The sequence below is a fragment of the Pseudorca crassidens genome, chromosome 7, assembly GCF_039906515.1.
Source record: "Pseudorca crassidens isolate mPseCra1 chromosome 7, mPseCra1.hap1, whole genome shotgun sequence".
NCBI lineage: Eukaryota > Metazoa > Chordata > Mammalia > Artiodactyla > Delphinidae > Pseudorca > Pseudorca crassidens.
Window position 1 is genome coordinate 19,096,304 of NC_090302.1, and position 24,331 is coordinate 19,120,634.

Genomic DNA, 24,331 nt, shown 5'->3' on the forward strand with positions numbered 1-24,331 from the left:
TCCTCTCCCTGGAGATGCTGAACAGCTGCAATTCATTTTCAATTCCTGTCAAGACACTTGGATGCAAGAAGCTGGGGCAGGAATGCAAGGACGTGACATCCAGAGAAGCCATATTCACCAGGGGCCCATGGAAATGAGGTAGATACAGACGCATCCATGATTCCCATGCTGAAGTGTAAATTAGGAAATCTTCAACGTGGTGAGATGAACTTCTCCAGACATGAATTTCTTCTGTTTCAACTTGGAACTGGATAAGGTGCCTCGTGGTTGTGTTGGCTTAGATGTGTGGGTCTGAGCCCAGGGCTGGGAGCCTGCTACCTCCAGCTAACTTACTAAGTGACCTTGGGTAAATGCCTTTCCCTCTCTGGGCTTCAGTTACCTTAAGTATAAAGTGAGTGAGTTGGACCACTCCAAATCTCCTTCAGCTTTAGATGGACATGACATGTGGCCATAAAGAAACATAAATAACTGACTCTTGTTGTGGTTTCAAGGGGTCCAGTAAATGACACCCCATTCCTCTCCCCAATTCAGAACCAACTGCACAATTGAATTAGAGTCATATTTAAACAAGGAAATCCAAATGTCAGATTCATCAGATAGAAGTTTGGTTTGAGAACATAGTTTAGGTCTGTGAGATCATGGGCTTCCTAATGCTGCACCTGAAAGTCGCATATGGGCGCACCCAGTCAAGGGCAGCTCTGCGTGACGATGTATCCGCTACAGCCCCATGCAGCCAATTGTTTTTAACCACATGGCAGAAAGCAGACCAGAACATTGCCCCCTGCAGGCAGAGAGATCCAAAGAGGGAAAGGAGAAATCAGCTAACCAGTGGCTCTCAAACTTAAGTGGGCATCACAACCGCCTAGTGGGCTTAACACATAGAAGGGTGGGTCCACCCCAGGAGTTTCTGATTCAGTAGCCTCGGCTGTGGCCTGAGAATCTGCACATCTCACATCTTCCCTAATGATATCGATGTCGCTGGTCCTGGGACCTCATTGAGAACCACTGACCTAAGCTAAGTATCCTCAACAAATTCTCCCAAACTCAACAACCTGATCAAGTCACTGTTCCCCTGCTGGCGGGCAGCAGGGAGCGGGGAGGACATCCAGAGTCTCCAGGGACCCCAGGCAGACAGCTCTCCACATGGAGTGAGGGATGAGTGCCCCCAACACCAACTATTACATCTTTAGCGATTCTTATTCACGGAGTGCTTACTGATTTACTGACAAAAATAAAGGAAAGCAATGTTACTATAATTGTGCTTTATTACATTAACTATAAGACTTGATCATTCGTAAGAATACCAGTATAATTCTTAAGAATAGTTATATTACCCTTCTGATTAAAAATAAAGTTTCAGTGTGTTGGCCTAAAATGAAACAGTATAACAGACAGAGCAGGAGGAGAATTCTTATCATTCTTTTCTTTGAAATTATAAGCACTGTTGAATTAGATACTGCCCTAGACTTTACGCTTGTGCTACTGATTTCAACAGTTGGCAGTCTTCATTAAGGAAACATCGAGGAGCTTAGTTTCTCCTGCTACACTGCATGCTGGCAAAAGCCGATGTACTAGCAGTTCCGGATCAGGATTATGGTGCACCTTGGCTGTGTTTTCAGTTGGGTGACCTTCAGTATGTCACACCCCCTTTCTGACCCTCTTTCCTCATCTGTGAAAGACAACGAGAAGGTCTGTACCCTCTTACCTTTCTCTGTTCAGCTTTGAGTACTTTCTATTTTTGCATGATACAAGTTCATTTGGTGCTTGTTGATTGAGAGCTCTTAAAATCCAGTAACATCTCATTCAGTAAAGCAGAAAAAAATCACGGATACTTAAGAGAAGCAGAAGGCTGGTGAAATGCTGGCTGTCAACTTGGCCTTCTTTTCAGCCTGAATTGATTTGATTAAAGGAGAAGATAAGAGTCACTCTCACCCCCAGGTCTAGAGAAGAGCTCTTTATGTTAAAGAGGCAGCTGGAAGGAGTTTAAACATTCCTCCAGCTTTAGAATTTCTCCCAAGTTGAAAAAGCTAAATCAAATCAAAATGTGTCATCATCAAACATTCGAGAGGAATAATTTTCATCATGCAATTACCAGGAGAGTGGTCTCTGCCTTCGTAGGAAATATCTGCTAGGAGGATCTGGATACAGGTAAAGAGGAACAAGTAGACGGGTCTCCTTTTATCTGATGAAGCTGACATCTGGATTCTCTTGATTAAATATGGCTCTAATTTCAGTTATACTGTTGGTCCTGAATTTGGGGAGAAGGAAGGGGTCTCGTTTATTGGGCCCCTTAAAACCACAATAGTTATTTATGTTTCTTTAGGGCCACACATCGCGCCCATCTACAGCTGAAGGAGGTTTGGGGGGGTCCAACTCACTCCCTCTACACTTCAGGCAACTGAAGCCCAGAGAGGGGAGCGCATTTACTCAGCTTCACTCAGCAAGCTAACTGGAGGTGGAAGGCTCTCAGCCCTGGAATACAAACATGAAGGTACATCAGGGGTTACTTTAAAACCCATTCATCAGCTGAGAATGCGGGCTGGCTGAGACGTAGCATTCCAAGCCCACAGATGGGAGCCAGCTATTAAGTCTGGGCAGGGCACAGAGGGTTGGAAGCTATTAGAGCTGAAACTCAGGCATAGTTGAGCGTTAGAGAAAGAAGATGGTGAAGATACAACCCACGGGAAGCCAAAGATTTAAGAGACGGAGAAGGAACAGTCAGAGTTGTCTAAGCAAGAGTGGTGCAAACAGATGCCAGAAGAGATGTGAGCCTCAGCAAGGACCCATTAACACTATGCGTGTCGGTGATGAGTTCTAGTAAAATAAGACCCAGAAAGATGGCCACTGGGCTTAGTAATATGAAGACTGGCTTGACCTCAGTGGGAACAGACTCAGGGAAGTGGGGGCAGAGGGAGAAGCCTGAACAAAATGAATTGGCAAATGACTCTGAGAAGAGGGGAGGCAGACTCTGCAAGGACACGTTTAACAGAGCCGGACATACAGGATATGATCAGAAACATGGGAACAGAGAAGAAAGTGATGAAGGTAAAACAGAGGAATGTATATTCCAGGATGAGAAGAAAATGCCACGCAGGGCACAGCAGAAGGATGAGAAGCTAAGGTTTCTGTGCGACTCTTTTAGGTAAATTGATGCTTATGTATTATTCAAAGACACGTATTCATGAATTAAATTACAAGTCTGAAGAGACAACAAAGAGAAAGGACTCTTCTCCTTCTGGACAGATTCTTTGCACCTTTGGCACATCTTCTATTCAGTCTAAATATTTATGGAGAGAGCTTTACTTGGAGTTGCACCATATCCTTCAAGGGATGTTAACAACATGACAAAGAACCAGAGAGAGATGATGAATGCAGGATGCGTGGTGAGGTGGGTGGGAGTGCCTGAGGCAGCGGTTCTGAGTGCTACATTTTCCAGAGAGATGTTTTGATGGAATTTGGCCTTATGGGCAGGAATGCATTAATCATGATCTGTAGGAACATCTCAAGATGGGCAATCGGAATGATTCATTTGCTGTTAGCTCTTATCTTTCTTTGTGTTGATATTGTGATATTGTCAGTGATGCCTCCCAGGAAGGAAAAGATGGAAAAGCCCTTCTCCATCTGACTGCCATCCACATATCTATGACCTACACAGCCCATGACCTGATCCTTGCCTACATCTCTATCCCCATCGCTTCCAGCAGTAACCCTCACCAATGCCACTGCACTCAACACTCGTTTTCACTGTTATTCAAATACACCCCACTGGGCCTGCCTCGAGACATCGGTCCTGTTTTTGCCTCTGTCCGGAAAGCACTTATCGAACATATTTTCAAGGTTCTTCTCCATTTCTTCTCGGATCAAAAGACATCCCCCCAGGGCTTCCCTGGTGGCGCAGTGCTTGAGAGTCCGCCTGCCGATGCAGGGGACATGGGTTCGTGCCCCGGTCCGGGAAGATCCCACATGCCGCGGAGCGGCTGGGCCCGTGAGCCATGGCCGCTGAGCCTGTGCGTCCGGAGCCTGTGCTCCGCATTGGGAGAGGCCACAGCAGTGAGAGGCCCGCGTACAGAAAAAAAAAAAAAAAAGACATCCCCCTGAAAAGGCCTTCCCTAGCCACACTTTTTAAAATAAATCCCAAACCCATATCATTTTCTAGACCTCTGCCTTGTTATATGCTCCCACATTGCTTCTACTTTGAATACTTATGTGTTCCATCTCTTCCACTAGACAGAGGAATATTTTGCCTTTCTTAGTGCTGTATCCCCTAATATCTGGAAGAGTGCCTGGCACAGAAGAGGTGCCCAATAATTATTTGGTGAATGGGTGAAATCATGAATCAGTTTAATTCATTAATCCTCCAGTAAGGCCCTTCTGGGAGCAGGCACGGGTAGGTACCCCTCACCTCTGCTTCTACACCTTCCAGATGTCTATCTCATAGGATTATATAACGTATTAGAATAAGAAGTTCTCGTATCTGGCTCTCCCAGATGTCGGTAAGTTCCCGAAGTTCCTGAGGCATGGCTGATTTACCTTTGTCTCTGGTGTCTCACACAACATCGTTGTTCACTGGACTGAAGGCGAAAGGTTTTACACACTAAATACCAATAACCAAGCAGTGGGACAAAACGTGGACTCTTGGGATTTAGCAATGACTCTTCTAGAAGGAGGAGAGATGGTGTTGCCATAAATTACATTTAAATCAATCAACAAAATATATTAAGTAACCATTCAGAGTGACGCACCTGGTCAGGAGACATTTTTTAAAACTTTTAATTTTATATTGGAGCATAGCCGATCAACAATGTTGTGATAGTTTCGGGTGCACAGCACAGGGACTCAGCCATACATATACATGTATCCATTCTCCCCCCCAAACTCCCCTCCCATCCAGGCTGCCACATAATATTGAGCAGAGTTCCCTGTGTACATTATCCATTTTAAATATAGCAGTGTATACATGTCGATCCCAAACTCCCTGACTAATCCTTTCCCCCATTGTTCCCCGCTGGTAACAATAAGCTCATTCTCTAAGTCTGTGAGTCTGTTTCTGTTTTGAAAATAAGTTCATTTGTATCATTTCTTTTTAGATGCCCCATATAAGGGATAACATACGATATTTCTCTTTCTCTGTCTGACTTACTTCACTCAGTGTAAGAATCTCTAGGGCAGGCAGCATTTTGAACTGAGGGGCAGCCAACCTCTAATCCAGCCGCGGCCCTTACGTGAGTCTGAACAAGGCCCTTCCCACTCTGGGCCATTCCCATCTGTACAGTGAGAAGATTAGACCACAGGAAGGCTAAAGGTGCCCATGGTATTCCAGGATTCGACATACCCAGGATAGTGAATACTGCAACTGGAGTAAGAAAAATATGTAGAATGCATACCCTGCTCTCAAAAAAGGCAAGCACGCAGGATTTAGAGTCAAACCCAACTGGGTTTGAACCCAGACGCTGGAACTTACAAACTCCGTGAATTTAGGAAATATGCATTAATCGGTCTAACCACCCATAAGATGGAAATAGTAATTCCCAGCTCAATAAACAGTACCTTGCTTTGCCCCTCTTCATATATCCCATGACTAGCCTTTTAAGTCGAGCTGACTTAAGAACCAGATGATTCTTTTATAAACACCAGCCGGCAGTTTGGATAGCTCAAGCGCTGTCGCAGCCTCAGCTGACACCGACGCGGGAGGAGATGGCCTCCCTCACAAGGCCAAGGTTTTCCAGGATTCCCCTTTGAGGCCTATGGGCAGACTCCATTTGTATTACCCAGGAAGGTTCTGGAGCCATTTCTTTTGCTGGAATTCCATGGTAAACATTCTTACACGTGACTTGCTGCCTGTCACAACACTCTGCAGCTCCCTTTCCAGAAGGGATTCCTACCGAATGAGGTCAGTCACTCACTTTCCGTAACTCCCATTTTTTTCTTCACCCCTTTTGGTCTTGGCATTAAGATGCTGAGCAACTGTCTCTGACTACATCAAGGGGCTGCTTCCAACAGCTGTGGGAGCAAAATGTTCCTGCAGCCTAAGACAGGGCCAAGAAGATCCAGGGAGGTAGAGCATGGGCTCCAAGTCCATTTGGGGAAATTCCAAGTTAGCAGATCTAACAGTCCTGAAGTACAGTTAATGAGAAGTTCTTAGATATGCTTCTAGAGGATTTGAAATGGATAAAATGTGAAAGTACTTGTCCTCTCATAGACACCTTCATCCATCAATGGCCCCCTGACGCCACGAATGATGTTTCTTCTCACTACGCTTCCAAAATGTTGGGGACCCTTAAAGAAAACAGAGCTAAGCACACTGTAGAGTGCATGTAACTCTTTACTTGACAGACTGGCAGCAGCTCCCTCCCCGCAGGCATGGGGGCCTTCAGGTGAACATCCCCGCTACTCTCTTCAAGGGGCCCACGAACGTCTCAGGGGACCTCAGGCATAGACGCGCCCTCATGTTCTCATATTGCTGAATTAAGAATAAATTTGATAAATCACTTCATCTTTCGCCTCATAGAGCTAATGCCTGATGCACGATGAATGCAGAGGTAAGGGCTGAAGAGATTAAAATAAAGACCCTTGGCCCACCTGACTTAGGAAACGGCTCCTATTTCTCTCTCGAGTAGATCCTAATTCGCCTGTGGCGTCCTATTAAAATAACACTTCAGAAACAGCAATAGAAGAACTCAGTTTGATTCAGACCATGACTCTTCCATCAGTCACTCACCAGGCCTTCGTGGAAGCCCTGGAGAAGCAAGGCTCGGAAGCCATGCTACCTGAATTTCAGTCCCAGCCTCCTGAGCAAGGTTTCTAATCTCTCTGACCCTCAGTTTTCTAAATCATAAAATGGCAATAATAGGAGAACCTATCTCCTAGGCTTGTTGGGAGGATTAAGGGTCAACACGTGTAAAGTAGTGCTCCACACTGAGTAGGGTTTCAGTGGGTGTTACCGTTATTTCTGGGAGTAGCAGTAGTAGCACAGAGATAGTGGCTGCACAGCAGTACTGATAGTACTAGTAGTAAGAACTATGCGGTGACTGAGGAACGTAATAGCACTAGGAGTATAGTAGTCATAACAGCATGACAGTAATATTAGTAGTAGTCACGCTGTAGTAATGGTGCAGTAGTATATTAATAGCAATAGTTAACAGTATAGTGGTGATAGTAGTAGAATGGTAGCTATAGTTATATAGTATTAATGGTAGTAGGGGTATCATACTAGTAAAACACTAGAAACAGTGTTATAGTAGTACTAGTAGAAGTAATAGTATTGAAGCATAGCAGTAATAGTTGTAGTATTTGCTAGGCACCAGACATGGGCCCTTGCACTCAAGGAGCTCCTACTCCCCCAGATTCCTTGACTGTCCAAGATGAAAGTGGGCTTTGGGGGTCATCTAGTGCCCAGCCCACATTATAGAGGTGAGAACACTAAGGTCAAGAAAAGTGAAGTGACCCACGTGAGATCACTTGGAGTTAATGTCAGAGTTTGGGCTCAAATTCTAGTCCCCTCACTCTCCCCCCAGTACTCTTTCCACTGGACCATAGGGCCACCTGTAGGTCATTTACAATCTCCTCTTACCAACTACCCACTCACACCCACCCAAATCCACTTTCCTCCAACACATGAGAAAGCTGAAGTCCCCCAAACAAGTCATGCTCTCTGCTGCCTCTGTGTTTTTACACATGCTGTTCCCTCTACCTTAGAGACACCACCTCTCTGCTCATCTCAGTAACTCCTATTCATCTTTGGTACTTATCTTCTCTTTAAAATGTTTCCTGAGAGCTCCTTGCATCCTGGTTCCCAGGCTGCATTAGAGCAGCCTTTTTTTTTTCTTCTATAATTCCTTACAACAAGGTTTATCCTAGCATTTATTATACAGAGTTCGAATCCATTTTTTAGATACCGGCATTATTATAAGTAGTTTACAAATAGTAATTCTTTTAATTTTCATAAGAACTCCTATGAAGTTCTTTAAATGTATTTGTCTTATCTGTTTTCCAGTCCACTTGCTTGTTCCATGAATAATTAGGGAGCCCCCACTATGGCCACGCATTAGGCCCATATCTGTGAACAAGATATCATTGCTTCTGTTCTCAAGGAGCTAACAGTCTAATGGGAGAGGCACGCAAGGAAGCAGCTAATTACAATACAAGATACTAAGCATATGGACATATGGAAGGCGAGTAGACCCACGTTGGGTGGGGTGTAGGAGAAGGCTTCCTGGGACATGTGACATCTAGGTTTGGGCTTGAAGAGCGGGCTACTTGGATGGAGGAAAGTTGTAAAAATGTTCTAGGGCGGAAAGAGGTGCATGATGGAAAGACAGAAGGAGAACACAGGTAGGAAAAGCTGGGGAGTGGAACGGGGAGTAGTACCAGGAGAGAAGGGCCGCCAAAGCTGAACTGGAGAGGTGGGGCGGTCAGCAGGGCAGGGCTAGCGTCAGACCCAGGGGCTCCTGAGGGAGGGGTGCCAGCTCATTTACCACCATGTTCGTCATACCCAGCACAACATCTAACACAGAGTAAGTACTTAGTAAGTATTTGGCAAATGATCGCCTGAATGAACAAGTTATGGATAAAGAGCAGAATGCTCTTAGGAATTTGGAGCAACTCCTTCTGTTTCTTTTTTTTAAGGATTTCTACTACTTGAGCGGGACAATTTCATCCCCAAATCCAGTTTCATGGAGCCAGACTGGGGACATGTGTTTGGTGTTTTATAGACGGAAGAAAAAAAGGGCAGATTCCAGAGAAGCATCAAGCTGAGCCCAAGTGATAAGAGAAATGACTAGAGAAAAACAATAGGAGAAGAAACTTTTTGAAAATGCAAGTACATAAATCATCCTACAGCTATGCTGTCCTGATTAGAAACCCAAAATAGAAAAGAATTATTTTCTTTTGTGCTAATATTTCATCATAACTGGTAGTTCAACACCCCTGGGAGCCTGGAGTTTGTAGTTCTCTGAGCTGGGAGCTGGAAAGACTGACCTCAGAGCACTACCTTGTAGCCAGATCTCGGGAAAAAACATAGCATTGAGTGTCGGCTTCCGGAATCCTAAGGAAACCTCTTGTTCCAGCACAGGGTTTCAAGAAGGAGACAAGGCTCCCTTAGGGGGTTGGCTAACAGAAGAAAGAAACTATTAAAGCATAAAGTCATACCAGGCATGATGCCAGACCTCAAGTAGCCCTGGGGGTCACTGGCTAAGGACCAGGAGGTCAGGGGTCTGCCAATCAGTCATTTACGCAGCATCCTCTGTGCCTGTGACAGTACTTAGTCAGCTGAGACCGCAGTCCCTGTTCAACACTCAGTGGCATGGTGGGTAGAAAGACAAGAGGCCCTACGACATGAAGATGTACCTCAAATGCTGGTCCTACCATTACGCATGGCTTATCCAAGGTAAATCTTCCAATCTTGTCTGGAAATTTTTTTTTTAAAAGAAGAAAGGATGGAAGGAAGGAAGGAAGAAAGGGAGGGAGGGAGGGAGGGAAGCAGGAAGGAAAGTGAGGAAGGGAGGGAGGAGGGAGAAAGAGAGAGAAGAAAGAAAGAAAGAAAGAAAGAAAGAGAGAGAGAGAGAAAGAAAGGAAGGAAGGAAGGAAGGAAGGAGGAAAGGGAGAAAGAGAAAAAACAGAAAAATGCTGTTGTAAGAACTAAATGAAATCACCTATTTAAGGCACAATTCCTTGCACGCAACATGACTTTATTAAATATTAGTGCCCTTCCTTATACTTGCTCACTGTCAACATAAGGGCTTTTTAAAGTTCCCTTGTTACTCAGTTCGGAGGTTCCAAAATTTGTACAAATGCACATAAATTAGCTCTACTCTTGTCCCCAGATGAATAAGGATTTAATAAACAGAATATTCAGGGACTTGCCCATGTTTGGAGGGCAAAGGAGGAACATCTGCTCCTGGTGGACGCACATGCTCACCTGGAAGGGTCTTAACGACTGCACCTCGCATTGCTGGAAAAACCATTAATATTTTTCAGTTGAAACTTCGAAAAATCAGAATCAGGTCTAGAAGATAGGATTGGGGTCAGTCATGCCTAAATGAAAATCTCAGTTCTACCTGTTACCATTGTGTGGTTCTGAAAGTGTTATTTAATCTCTGAAACCCCATTTCCTTTGCCATAAATGAAGATAATATCTATACCGCATAAGGTTTAAATATTAGAACATCTCACAGATATGAAATTGTCTAATACAGGAGGTGCTCATCAACTTCCTTCCTTCATTCACTCATTCATGTGACAAACATGCATCAAGCGCCCCCAACGTGCCCGGAGGTACCCTAGGGACCTGTGATGCAGTGGTGAGCTAAATAATGCCTCTGCCCTCATGAAGACTTTACTCCAGTAGAGAAGACGGGCAATAAAAAGGTAAGCAAAGATTTCTCCCAGCCATAAAGTGTGCTATGAAGGAAAGGAAGTAGAGCAATAGGATGAACAGTGGTAAGAGTGATGGTGCTGGAAATAAGCACAAGATTTTTTCCCCTTTGCTCACACAGTTCTTCTCCTTTTGAATTCCAAACTCTCCCACCCTCTAATCCTGGCCTCCAGGAAGCATGAATAAGAGGTTATAGTCTGTTGAACTGAGTCATCTGACATCTTTTAAATAAAGTAGTAGACACCAATAGAAGAGTGCATGGTCAACAGGATGGACAGTTTGGGTGTCTCTTTGGAGATCCTTGGAGACTCACAGCTATGCGGTCTCCAGGCTTGTCATAGCTGACATGACAGAGGCAACTCTGGGGGAATGAGACCTCCCCCCAAAGGAGGCCGTCCTCAATAATGCCATCTTTGTTGCCGCATCTTTGTTACATTGGCGACCTTGTTCTGAGCTGGGTCCAAGTCTGGAAAGAAGGGAACAGCCAGCTGTGAAAAGATCAATTTGTTTCCAATCCACTTTTTCTTACTGTCAGAGAGGCTGGCTCCCCACATTGACTGGGTCTGTCAGGGACAGATGCCAAGTAGGGCACAGACTGAAGAAACACCCCCTGTTCCCACTGAAGCAGGAGCATTCAGCCTTCTGAGCACAGTCTGTGGCATTAGCCACCACCCAGCTGTACTGGTTTGGGGAGACACAGGTTGGAGTAGTCAAGAGAGATGCCTCATTTCTAATTCAAAACTGTAACTATTTAAATCCTCCCCTTCTTCACATTTGAAAATACCCAGTGTTAGCTGGATGCGGGAGAGACAGTGCTCCCATATACCATGATTAGGAGTAACCTCTAAATTGACGTAACCTCTTTAGAGACCCATTTGGCAGTATTTATGGAAACTGAAAGTTTGTTATTAGCAGTCCATTTCCAGGAATTCATCCTTCAGATAAATTCTCAGAAGTGCACCAAGATGAACGCAGGACGATGTTTATTGCAGCACTGTTTGAACTAGTAAACATTTGGAATCAACTGAATATTATGCTGTAGTTAAAAAGAACGGGATACATGTAGATTTATGTGGAGAGAGGTCCACAAGAAAAAGGAGTAAAGCAAAATGTAATTTTCTATGTACAGTAAAATCCATTTGTTATATATAAATTCAACCCCTCTATCAATGTATACATCCTGCCGTACTTCTGCTTATACTTCTGTCTAGTCCCACCCCACTCCCAAGATGTGATCTCACATGGCAAAAGGACTCCTGCCATAGGTAGATGGAAGAATAAGAGGTCTTGCAGACCTCTAGTAACTTTACCCTGTAGGTCTGTTTTCCTGGGCCAGGGTGAAGTGGATCAATAGCCAGACAGGTGATAATTTGCTTAGGTGGTTTATGATTTTTTCTGAGCTCCGTCTGAATGGGCAACTAAAACCATACTGTCAGTATTTTCAGGTTTTCAGTCTCTTCATAATGGATGACCCACTTCCTTCTTTCAACAAACAGCACAGAGAACAAATGTAAAGGAACCTAAAAACTCCCTAAACGAAAACAACAGTTCATATTGGCACAACCAGAATTTGCTCCCTTTTAGCTCTAAAACATCCAAAAGTTTTTCTAGCTGCAAATGTTACCGAGTTTATGGTGAGCACCAAATATTGAAGAAAAAATAAGTAATTCTGCCCATCCTGCCACTGGCGAGCTGTGGAATTTTGATCAAGCTTCAGCTGGGCTTCAGCTGCTCCCTGGGCTTCAGCTGTCCCTGTGGTACCTATGACAGGGACTATGTATACTCAGATCAACTCAAGGACAGCAAATACAGAGCACCAGTATCACTTCTCTCCTTGCCTCCTCCAACAGGCATGATTAATCATCACTCACACCATTCCTTCCTACAGATCCTCTGAATCCTCCTTGATACACAAGGGCTATATAAGCAGTTACTCACAATTAATCCGAGTTGATATAAAAGGTAAGCCTTAATCACCTTCTCCAGACTACATGATCTCTGAAGTTTATTCCAGATTTGACATTCTGTTTCCATAATTCAAGGATTCATTTGAATCCTAGCTCATTCATGAAGTCAAGCTAGATTGCTAAAACACAAGTCAGTTTTTCCCACTTCTGAGTTATAGAATCTGGTTCATAAAATTCAATATGGACTTGACTTCTGGCTGCTCTGCATTCCTGTCTTATTGTTGATACCTGTACAACTATGCTGCCTCTCTGGGGAGACTGAATATAATTATTATAATTAGAGAAAAGATACCTCATATAGCAATTTTCAAACTGCTATGCACTGTACAGCCAGAGGTACCCAAGGATTTTCCCAGGGCTCCAGTTGGCAGATAGCTTTAGGGAAATTTTCAGATTCTCAGCTTCCATTTTCACTATTTCTCAAGAATCTGAGGATAAAGAGGCTCCTTTTATAAATGCCTTTCTCCCACTTTACAAAAGGAAGCCAGCAGTCTCACTCATCCTGAGCTGCCTTAGGGTATAAAAATCTCCAGGGCACCAAATAAAGGTACAATTCACAATTCTGTTTTAACTGTTGAGAAAGTGAGTGACTAATGATCCAGTAATAAATCATTTTGCAACTCAGATGACTTCCAGTGTTTTGGTTACAACAAAACTGGAGGGGAATCTAATTAAAGCATCAGTTGAGAAATCATTTAAAAATGCTTTTTTGATGATTATCCCTAGGTAATTTTGGCATACAACCTGGTAGGTGGTCATAACTCTGCTCTAACAAAAATCCTCCTTTCTCATTTATTTCTTTCTGTGAATAGGTTTCTCAGTGACTACAACCAAACAATGAAAACAAGGAGTAGAATTTATATAATACCATCTCATGTTAGCAATAATAAATATTTCTTAACAGATATATGATCTAATTGAAACAAATTCATCTCATTCAGAGAAACATTTCCAGGAAAGCTTTGTGTTTCATGTCATAAATATTTATCAAAATTTCAAAAAATATATAGCGAATTGATCAGTCGAGTACTTCTAACAATTGCTACAACAATTCGATCCAGAGGAAATCATTTTGTGCTAGAACCTTATACTTACAGAACATTAAAGAAATTTTAATATTAATTTATATACATGTTTTGCTTCAGAGGAATATAATAACATGATCACTGAAAGACTTTCAAGTACAAAACACATACTAGATTAGGATAAACTTCTGTGGAGAAAATGTAATGGAAATACACATTTAAGGAGAAAAAGGAATTACATAAATTTTCAATTGTTAAGGAAGATCGTATTCATGTATTTTTAATGGGTAGGTGATAGTATCAAATCACCACGCAATGTAGATTTCATTAAACCTATTGAAAACAGTGATATGACAGTCTTATTTTTAAATGACTATATTTTTAATATACTTGAAGTTATATCGTTTGCAGCTATTTAAATGTACAATAAAAACATCTGTCGACTTTAAAAGGTACATAGTTTTCCAAGATTATTTTAGAGGGTACAAAAGCAAACTCTTAAAGACTACTGTATTTTACCACAGTGAATTCTCTTCAATAATTATAACAGGGCAAGTCAAATCATCAAAATGATTTGCTAATGAACTAGTCTGTGGTCTGTGTAAAGAAGGTGAGGATGACACATTTTCTAAGTATAAATGTTACCTGTCAAGCTGGGCTGAGATCGGACTAGATCTGAGCCTATTTTTCCATCCCAGTCCACTATTTCCACCCATGGACCCATGCTACCCTTTGTAACTGGGTACCCTAACTTGCATTAGGAAAACGAAAGATTTTTAAGTCCTGGGTCTTTGTTGAGAGGTTAAAAAAAATCTACTTAGTTACAGTAAATAATGTTGGTATCTCGGAATCAACACCGTATCTGGGGAACACAGGTAAAGCAGTAAATATTTGTATCATATCTTAGGATGTCCTTTCCTTCTGAGGTCAATTTCAGATGCTCTTCTTTCTGGGCAGATTGCCGAGTTGGGGTGAAGGCAAGGTAAGATAGTGGGAGGAAGGGAAAAAAGCATCCTGTCTACCTATCGTTGCTTCCGTTTTTAAGTGGGGTTTATTTATCCATTGACTCATGTTCCATAAGCCTAACCCCGACACCCACTCTGTACCAAGTTCTAGGTTAGGATCTGGGGCTTCAAGGCCAAGAAGACATAGGTTCTTCCCTTGAAGACTTTACAGTTTACTAAGGGGAAGACAAACTCATGAACAAATTATTAAGCAACTCTGTAGTAAGCATTGTATTGGAAGAACTGTCAAAATGCTAGGGATCAGAGAAGATGGGGTGATCAATTCAACAAGAGGAGGTGCTATCTGAGCAGGGTCTTAATTAAAAAGTAAGAAGTAAGGGTAGTCCCAGCAGAAGGCACAGCACACACTTTGACATGGAAGCATAGATGGTCATGTCATTTGAAGAGTGGAAAGTACATCGTGGCTAAAGTAGAGGGTAGAATCAGCACGCAGGGGGCAGGAGAAGGAGATGAAGCACAAGAAACCAGCTGAGGATAGGTCACGACGGGCGTTGAAAGCCCTGCTGAGGCATTTGGAGTTTGAACTTGAACTTTTGAACAAGGGGAAGGAGCACGACTAGCTCAGAATTTGTGGGTGATAGATAATTCTGGGTGGCCCTGGGTTAGAACATGTGAAAAACGCCTAGCCCAGCACTGCATACAAACAGATTCTCCAAAAAAAACCCTTAGTAGTTGATCCCTCAACTCCTTTTCCTTTCTCAAAGAAAGCAGAGCTCTGAATCCATGAAATACGGCGCATCCCGTATAAAATAAAATAAAAATCTATGTTTTATACTGAGAAGCAGCAGAAATGAGCCAAGAATAAGGTCAGAACGATTCCTTTGCTTCATCGATATTTATCAGGTACCTATTCCCTGACGTGTGGTTCCTCTACTACAAATCTGCCAAGTAGGAACTATGATCCCCACATTGCAAATGTGGACACTGGGTTACAGACGCAAGTAACTTGCCCGAGGTCACACAGCTATTCACAAGCCCAAGTAATCGGGCTTACATGCACTTAACCGCTGGACCGTCTCTCTGTGATTATGAGGATGACTGTTATGCACTGTGGGAAGGAAAACATAGCAAACCAGCGGGGAGAGTGGGTGCCTCTAGGGATACGTTTGGCCCATCCTTGGCTCCACGTCAAGTGAAGGGGTCCTACGTACATGTGCACACAGGCCTCGTCTGGAGAGGAATGGAGCGTGGGCACTGTGTCCTGCTGAGGCCAAGCTCACCAAGAAGCCCTTTTGCCACCCATTGTCTCTATTCCTGAGCTGGAACTACCAGGTCCACCCAGAGGTCATCCTCGCTCTTCCCCTGATCCCATTTCAGTGAATGGCATCACCTCCCACGGGGCCCCCAATCCAGGACGCTGCTTCTCTCTACTTCATTCTCCACATCTGCTCAATCACCAAGCCCTGGCAAGCTTGTCTTTAACATCAATAAAATCTTCCCAGTTCCTTCCATCCCCACAGCTCCCACCCTGGTCCACACAACCATCACTTCTTGCTTACATGATTGCGACAGCACTTCACTGGTCTCCCTGACTCTGATCTGCCTGCTTCACGCTGCAGCCAGGATGATATCTGTAAAGCCTGACTCTACCCTTGTCCCTGTCTTGTGGACACTCTGCAATGGTCTCTCATCATCCACCTAGAGGAGAAGAGTTCAAAACCCTTCACATGGCTCTCAAGGGCCCTGCATGAGAACCTGCCAACTAGCCTCTCTCCCCAGCCCTCCCCCCAGCACTCCCTCTCTCCCCCACCTTCACTCCTCAAAGACTCCTAGAACGTGTATGCTGTTTCTCAGCTCCACAACTGGTAGGGCAGATCCCTCTGCCTCTCTCTGCCTCCCTCTCTTCTTCCCCTCTCCTCCATAACTCTAAATCGTATTCAAGATTCCGTTCAGGTGTAACTCTCTCTAGCAAGGTTTCCCCCGCTTGCATCTGGATCCTCTACTTGTTCTCGCATGGCCCCTGTCACACTGGATTCCAATTGTTACTTATTTATCTCCTCTTCTGGGGTCTATGCCTCTTAAGGCCAAGCCCCCTCATTCATCTGAATTCTTCCCTGCCTGGAACAATGCTAAACACACAGCAAGTGATCAGCAAATATGCATTAAACAAATGGATAAATATCTTCATCGTCAAGTTCACCTCATAATGGATGCTATATGTTCTCACAATAGATGCTGTATGTTTGCATTGCTAAACATTTATTAACTCATTAGGGCCACTCCAGCTTCCCTCTCGCAGGGATGGTAAAGATGGCTTCATCACCTCTATGGGACCACGTTCCCTTCACAGGGGAACCCCTCATCCAGCTAATTGAAAACGGGGGCTGAAAAACATTCCCTCTGCACTTTTAAAGGTCTGAACAGGCCTTCTGACCATGGATGAGAACATGATGGATTTTTCACACCCACTTTTCCAAAAACAGAAAGGAATCTACTCCAAGCTCTGGAAAAGAAGAGCTCTTATAACATTTCTTTTTTGGGGGGAAGTTTTCCCATGAAGTGGACCCCAGACTACCGAGTGGAAATCACGTCCTCACTCTTCCCTCCTTTTCCTGAACACACACACACACACACACACACACACACGCACGCACGCACGCACACATACTTAGAAGCAGATATTTGAGGATTTTCCAAATTCAGGGACGGGTTTTGTTTCATGAGCTGTTTCATCAAGGGAAAGACACATTGAGCTAAAGGTCGAGAAAGAAGACGATCAGGGGCAGAACGTAAGAGAGTCCAGATGCCCAAGCCCTACCCGCGTTTTGACACGGAGCTGTTGGGAGAAGTCTTGCAAATCTGACTCTACAATCTATCATGATGTCACTGAACATTCCTTCTAGCATGATGAGACACAGAACACCTGTCCTACGGGAAATGCCCTGGCAGAAGCCCAAGCTATTGAATGCTCCGGCTCCTTGGTTACACCACTGCTGAGCTCTCCGAGTACCTTTTTCTAAATATAAAATGAGCCTGGGTGGACCTTGTAATGCTTGGGTAGGAAAAAGAATTCCTAGGGTTTCAGTAAAACGTATTTTGTTCCCACCATTTCGAGGCCCTGTTATGCCCAGGCTGGTGCCGCATGCAGGGCTAGACGAAGACATGTTTTTAAGCCTTTGAGGAGCTTAACATCTAGGAACTTCCATTTACTTATTTTTAATAGGGATCTGGTAACATCTACCCACAGTCAATTTGAGACGATTCCATGAAACAGCGTGTGTAAAACAATTATCCCAGTGCCTGACACATGTGGGCTCGTAATGAATGTTACCTTATTTTGTCATCTCATGAGAGAGACACATCTGGAAGCAATTACTTAAGATCCAGGCAAAGTGGGTAATCAAGGAATAGAGATGCAAGTAAAACAGAGATATTCTGAGCCGAACGTTGAGGCATAATTTACAGAGCAGGTGGCATTCGGCTTGAGCATTAGAAGATGAAGTGGCACTTTAGATGAGAAGGCTGTTTTCCCGGAAGTCTGTAACTGAAGCCATCACTTGAGTGTGGAAAGAAACACTTCCTGGCTCAGCTAGCTACTATTGTGTCATTTATTAACATTATCAAATCTTTTCCATGTGGCTCTGCTTCCCATCCAAAAATAGATTACAAACGAGAAACTGAGATTCCAGTTCCCAGAGCATCCTCATAATCTGTCTCTGCTGTGAATGCTGATGGCTAGACGGTGTTAAGTCTCTGTATGGGGAGGTACTCTACAGTGATTCAATCTCCTTCTCTGAAAAGTGGGAACAGCCATCTGTTCTCCGGGGATGGAGGGAGGAAGGACATCATTTATCGGAGAGCCCGTGGGAAAACAGAGAGTACTCCACGCGTGGGTAGAGACCAGCGCTCTCTCTGGCTCACATCATTGCCATGGGGGACTAGAATGGGTAGCAGAGGTTGTACGTGGACCTCAGCCAGGAGGGCACATGATCAGGGGGTCCCTAGCCTAGCGACGCACGCACGGGGGTGTCGGCTGGTGCTGAAATCACCGTGGACAGGCTGCATGTTCTCATCCAGGCCAGGCACGGGCAGTTCCGTGATGTACCGTCAAACTCCCTATTCCCAAGTGGACACTGTCGTTTTTGGAAGGTCAGAAAATCGGAATAAATGTACACTCCATAGGTGAGCACACAGTACTCGTTGTGATCTGGTCGGCCCCATCTCTCCCTCACAGATCCTGTGCCCATCCCTCCTGAACTACTCGCTGCTCCTCAATGCTCTTCCATGCCTCCTGGCCTTTGCACACACTGTGTCTTCTACCAGAACATTCTTCCCCAGCTGCTTTGCACTGAGGACGTTTCAAAATTCAGTGTAGAGATAAATCAGCTAATCCTCCCTCCAGCCTAGGTGAGATGACCCTCGTCCCGCATGTACCTACCTCAGTCATAGGATTCATGTCACTGGATTGTAACGGTCCTGTTTCCCCTCTTCTTTTTTCACACTTGCCTGTAAGCTCCTCAAGAGCAGAGACTGGAAGTTTGGGTCCCAGCTGCACACACTGTACCTCGTACACTCAAATGGATGTCTGTGGGATAAACAAATCAACGAAGCAATTATAATATGGGCAGATTCACATGGAACAGAGGTAAAAGGGCCCCATGGATCCTTCTTCCCAAAGAGTTCTATTTTCACCCAAATTCGATGACCTAGTCCAGTGTCGGGGAGGAAGAAATTTCCTCTACCCTTCTAGGTTTTTCTGGCTGGTCTAAGAATTAAATTGACATAAGACAGATGAACAGGAGAAAAACAAACAAAAGTTTAACATGTATACAAGGGAGAGACCCAAGAAAACCGAGCAACTCGCCAGAATGGCTGACACCCTCCCCTTAAATACCATCTTCAGCTAAATACAAAAGATGACGTTGGGGGTAGTGGTTTGGAACAGCAAAGGGGAGGAAGGTAGTTCACAGAGATGGAAAAACAAATGCCTGGAGAATGAATGTTTGCTGAGCCATGCAGAGACAATGGGACACGGAGTGGACTCTGATTCCTAGGCCTCCACCACAGTCAACCTGGGTTCTTCGCAGATATCTCTGGTGATAGCCCTATTCTGAGAACAGGCCTTCTATGGAAATTCTTTTAGGCAGTTAGGGGGAGGGTCAAAGTTTCCCCCTGAGTCCTTTGGGCCTTAATTTTTTGCAGCTCGAAATAATCCACGTGTCAAAGAGACATTTCGGAATGGCATGTTTTGCTCCTCTACACCAGCCCCCAGGGGAGTTTTGCTTACCACCTTTTGTCCCTAGCCCATCACTGTCACCAGGACGGAAGATTATATGTAAAAAGAATGTCATCCATTGAAAAGTGAGATCTCAGGTGCACAGCCAAATCTGTTACCTAAATTTGGGATTACCCCAAATCCCTGACTATCTCTTCCAAATTCAAGAGAAGCTCTTCAGGAAACTCATTTCTTCACTTCTCTAAGACAACTACCCTGTCAGTCCAGTGGTCAGGGCTCTGCACTTCCACTGCAGGTGGCATGGGTTCGATCCCTGGTCAGGGAACTAAAATCCTGCATGCCACGTAGCACGGCCAAAAGAACCCCAGAAAAACCAAAAAACCAAAAAAACATGAAAACCTAAGATAACTAGATAAACTATATTTCCCAGTTTTCTTTGTGGTTAAATTTGGCCGTGTGATTGGATTCTAACCAACGGAATGTCACTACTGTGTCTGGTCCATAATCCCACCTGTGAAACCTCCTTGCTCTTTCTGCTTCTGCGGGCTTACTGCAGGAAAGGACAGCCTCTGTGGAAGCCAAGCAGGTAACCCATAAGACAGGAAGGTTCTGGTAATGTTGCTTCAAAGAAAGCCAAGCCCCTGTAGGGCTTTATATGAGCAAGATATAAGCTTCCATCTTGTTAAGCCACTGAAAACACTTTTTCTGTGACAGCAAGGTTCTTACCCCAATAAATATAGTCTCTATCTGTACACATGTCACCCTTCAGCACACAACACTATGAATCAAAGAGCCACAAAAGCAAGGATTCTGAGAGGATGTGCCCCAATTATGGCAGGTAACATCCAGAGCTTGAGACAGAAGGTGAGAGCAACACAGCCTGGTGACAAGTCCAGGCCCAGGTGAGAGATGGGAGGCACTAGGAACTAACTTTGCCTGTTTGCTAAACAGCAATGCCAAGAGGGGTCCTAGATCCTTCCACCACTCCACCGTGGCAGAGAGGTCTTGGATTAGCTGTGCTCTCTGCCGAAGATTAGCTCTCTTCTCACTAGTGAGAGGCATCTAGCTAAGTGGTTAAGACCCAGGTCTCGAAGGAAGTGAGGTTGGAATCTGGGCTTTGCCCCTTAGTAGCTCTTGCCCTTTGGGTGAACCAGCTTTGCTCACCCTCTATTATATCAGCTCTCAAGTGGAGATGCAAATCTACACACACATCACTGTTAGAATTACAGGAGACGATACTTTTTAAATACATAACACAATTTTTGTGGAATTTTGTGGAATACTGTGGAATATTTTAAATGCTCAATTTTTAGTACCCATTCTTACTCTTTCATATGAAATACAAAACCTTCAAGATTTCCATCATTTATATATTTCTTTTAAAAAAGTTACTGAGTACTTACCACCTGTCATGACACACACAAGAAAATACACAGACAGAAATATCCAGTCCCTCAAAAGAGGATCCCGATACCTTTCGGCTTTTTTTTTTCTATTGCTCAGCTTTCTTCCTTTTAACAGACAGAATTGCAAGTGAACTCCTCTCTCCTCCCCTGTCTTGCAATAAGTTTGGGTCTTGGAAGGTGAAAGGCCAGCCCACAGAGCACCAGGCAACTGTGGGTCTCCGAGCCAGAGCTGCTGTTGATGTAATCGGATCTAGCCACAGAGACTGTGACTAAGTGAAACCCCATCTGCTGTGAGGTTTCCCTCTGGTCCCAGGAGGGACCAGAGCAGGATATGAGGCGGCAGCGGCAGCGAGGTGCGTGGTCTGCGCGGAAATGGTGAGATTCCCCCACGTGTACTGTGTCTCACCACAGGCCCGTGTGGGTCTCCCCAGGATGACATCATCCTGGAGCTCCCAGGCAGGAGATGTGGGTGTGTGTGTGTGAGCGTTCACATGGTGGGGGGTGGGGGGTGGGGGAGGGGCGGGGCATGGAGGGCATAAACCAGGGTTTCTCAGTCTCACCACTGTTGACATAGTTGTGTGGGATAATTCTTTGCTATGGGGGAGGCAGGGCTGTCTGTACATTGTAAGATAGTCAACAGCATCCTTGGCCTCTACCCACTAATTTCCAGTAGCACTTCTCCCCAAGCTGTGGTAGCCAAAATGTCTCCAGTCATTTCCAAATGCACCATGGGGGGCTAAATCACCCTCTGTTGAAAAACCACTGGCACAGACCAAAGAATGAAACAAATCAGGCCTCTTCTCATTAAAGGCAGGGGTAAGAATTCAAGGGAAAAATAAAATACAGTAACTCTCCAACTCCTTATCTAGCTTTAGAAGTGAAGTAAAAAGCTGGGTGTTAGCTTTGTTTGATCATTCAGAGGATATCTGTTCAATAAAGAGGCAAATGTATTGATAGAAGTAATAATAATTACCAACTATTTAGCAGTTCTATAAGCTTAGTTCTACTAAGCACTGTATCTCACTGACTCCGAATGACAGACCTGAGTGTAGGTGTTCTTATCTCCATTTTACAAATGAAAACATTGAGGCCCTGGGAGGTGAACAGTCTTGCCCAGGAGCATACAGCTCATGAGTAACTGAGCAACTGAGCAGGGATTTGAACTCAGGTCTGAGTGATTTAAGGTCCAAACTCAGAGTCATTGCATTATCTTAGCCCATTATCGTGGAGTCTGTATGCAACGTTATAAAAATTCCAAAGCCTGTGATTTAAACCAATGAGTATTTAATGAGAACGTCTACCTTCAACATCAGCCTAGACAAAAGGTGGGTGGATTTGAGTGAAAGAATCAGACCTCCAGGCTCTTACTTAAACAAGACTAACTAACCCACATTTATAAATCAACACAAGATAGTACATAATTAACCCTTTAATTGGTGGCACATATTAAAGGTGTATAACCAGAATGCTAAAGAGAAAGAATATGGTTTAATGCCTGTGTCCCTGAATGGGGTGTGGCCCATATACCATCCAGCTCCTCAGTGAGGATTTGGAGCTGAAAGCATGTACTTGGCATTAGACGGTCCTGGGTTCTAACCCCCACTCTGACACCAGCTATGTGACTTTGGGCAGAGCACTTTACAACTGGGAGCCTAGCTAACTCCTCAGTAGGATGGAGATTAAAATACTGACCTCTCAGAACTGAACTGAGACCAGGTAGTGGGAACCAACATACAGTGTCCTGGGTTTCCCTGGTGGCACAGTGGTTAAGAATCCACCTGCCAAGGCAGGGGACACGGGTTCGAGCCCTGGTCCGGGAAGATCCCACATGCCGCAGAGCAACTAAGCCCGTGAGCCACAACTACTGAGCCCGCACACTAGAACCTGAGCTCCGTAACAACCACAACAAAGAGTAACTCCCACTCGCCGCAACTAGAGAGAGCCCACGCGCAGCAATGAAGACCCAACGCAGCCAAAAGTAAGTAAATAAATACATAAATTTATTTAAAAAAACAAACATGCAGTGTCCTACACCCACGTGGCTTTTCTTTCATCACACCCATCACTTTTGTAATTATATGCTTATTTGTATATTTACATGTTTAATGGATCTCTCACCCAGGATTTTGAAAGTTCTATAAGAGCGGGGACTGTATCTCTTTTATTCATTGCCTCTCCAGTACCTGACATAGTACTTGGTACATAGTAGATACTCATTTTAAAAATGTTGAGTTGGGGCTTCCCTGGTGGCGCAGTGGTTGAGAGTCCGCCTGCCGATGCAGGGGACACGGGTTTGTGCCCCGGTCCGGGAGGATCCCACATGCCGCGGAGCGGCTGGGCCCGTGAGCCATGGCCGCTGAGCCTGCGCGACCGGAGCCTGAGCCTGTGCTCCGCAATGGGAGAGGCCACAACAGTGAGAGGCCCACGTACCGCAAAAAAAAAAAAAATGTTGAGTTAATAGTAAATGTTAATGCATTCTTTCTCCCTGAATTTTCTTCTAAGATAATGAGTTTCCTGACACTGGAAGTATTCAAGCAATGGAACAATTAGATTCTCTATTCCTCTGTGTCCCTATCATCGTCTCTTATGGTGCCTTTCACCACAGCACACATCATACTGTTTTGCAATTACCCGTTTCTGTGCCTGTCTTCCCCATGAGTCTATAAACTCCTTCAGAGCTGAATGGGTCACCTTTTAATCCCTGTGCCATGGTTCCAAGTCTAATAAATAAAATTTGCAAAGTAAAAACATTGATACCTTAGAGGGCATCCATCCACCAAATGAGAACTCAGCCAAAGTTACCACTCTGTTTTCTTCCAAGTCACTGATTCTAAGCCTCAGCAACTCTATAACTGCCGCCAGCTCTGCTCACACAGCATCCAACAATCAGGAACAAAAGACTGGGGGGTTACTTCTATTGTTTCAGACAAGCATAGACAATCAGTGACTCTGTATTAAATTAAATTGGCCTCTTTTACAAAGAAAAATTGTGAGCCAGATTTTCCATATCTAACTCTGCACTTCAAAGATGACTAAATTCAAGCATTCATAAAACAAATATCTATAGAGTGCCAGCCACTGTTCAAGGCTCTGGTTAAATCCTGTTGAGTCATTCAAGATGGAGAGAATGATTTTGACATTGGGCATTCTTCTCATGTCTCCAAAGGAAACCAGATGTTCCTATTGGATTGTTTGGGTTAGACAGCAAAAAAGGAGATCAGAAATCTTGGAGATAAACTCTTCATCCTCCAGTCTCAGCATCTTTGGAGAAGGGAACGTCTGATGCTCAAAGGAAATAGTTAATTAAGCCACAAATACTTCCTAGCCAAAGGGAAGGCTCCTCCAAAGCAGACTGCTTAG

The 24,331-nt window shown here is 44.3% G+C and overlaps 1 long non-coding RNA gene across 7 annotated transcripts in view; it reads right to left on the reverse strand.

Annotated features, from left to right (window-relative positions):
• LOC137227515 (uncharacterized) overlaps positions 1-24,079 on the reverse strand; it is a 207,059-nt gene extending 182,980 nt beyond the window's left edge. For 5 of the 7 annotated variants that reach the window (XR_010944881.1, XR_010944883.1, XR_010944879.1 and 2 more), the window contains exons 1-2: positions 23,729-24,079; positions 18,768-18,914 (exon numbers count right to left, since the gene is read on the reverse strand). This is a non-coding gene — a long non-coding RNA (uncharacterized lncRNA). The remainder of the gene's footprint in view (positions 1-18,767; positions 18,915-23,728) is intronic. The other 2 variants (XR_010944882.1, XR_010944880.1) reach the window with 1 other exon arrangement.
• Between the last annotated feature and the right edge of the window lie 252 nt (positions 24,080-24,331).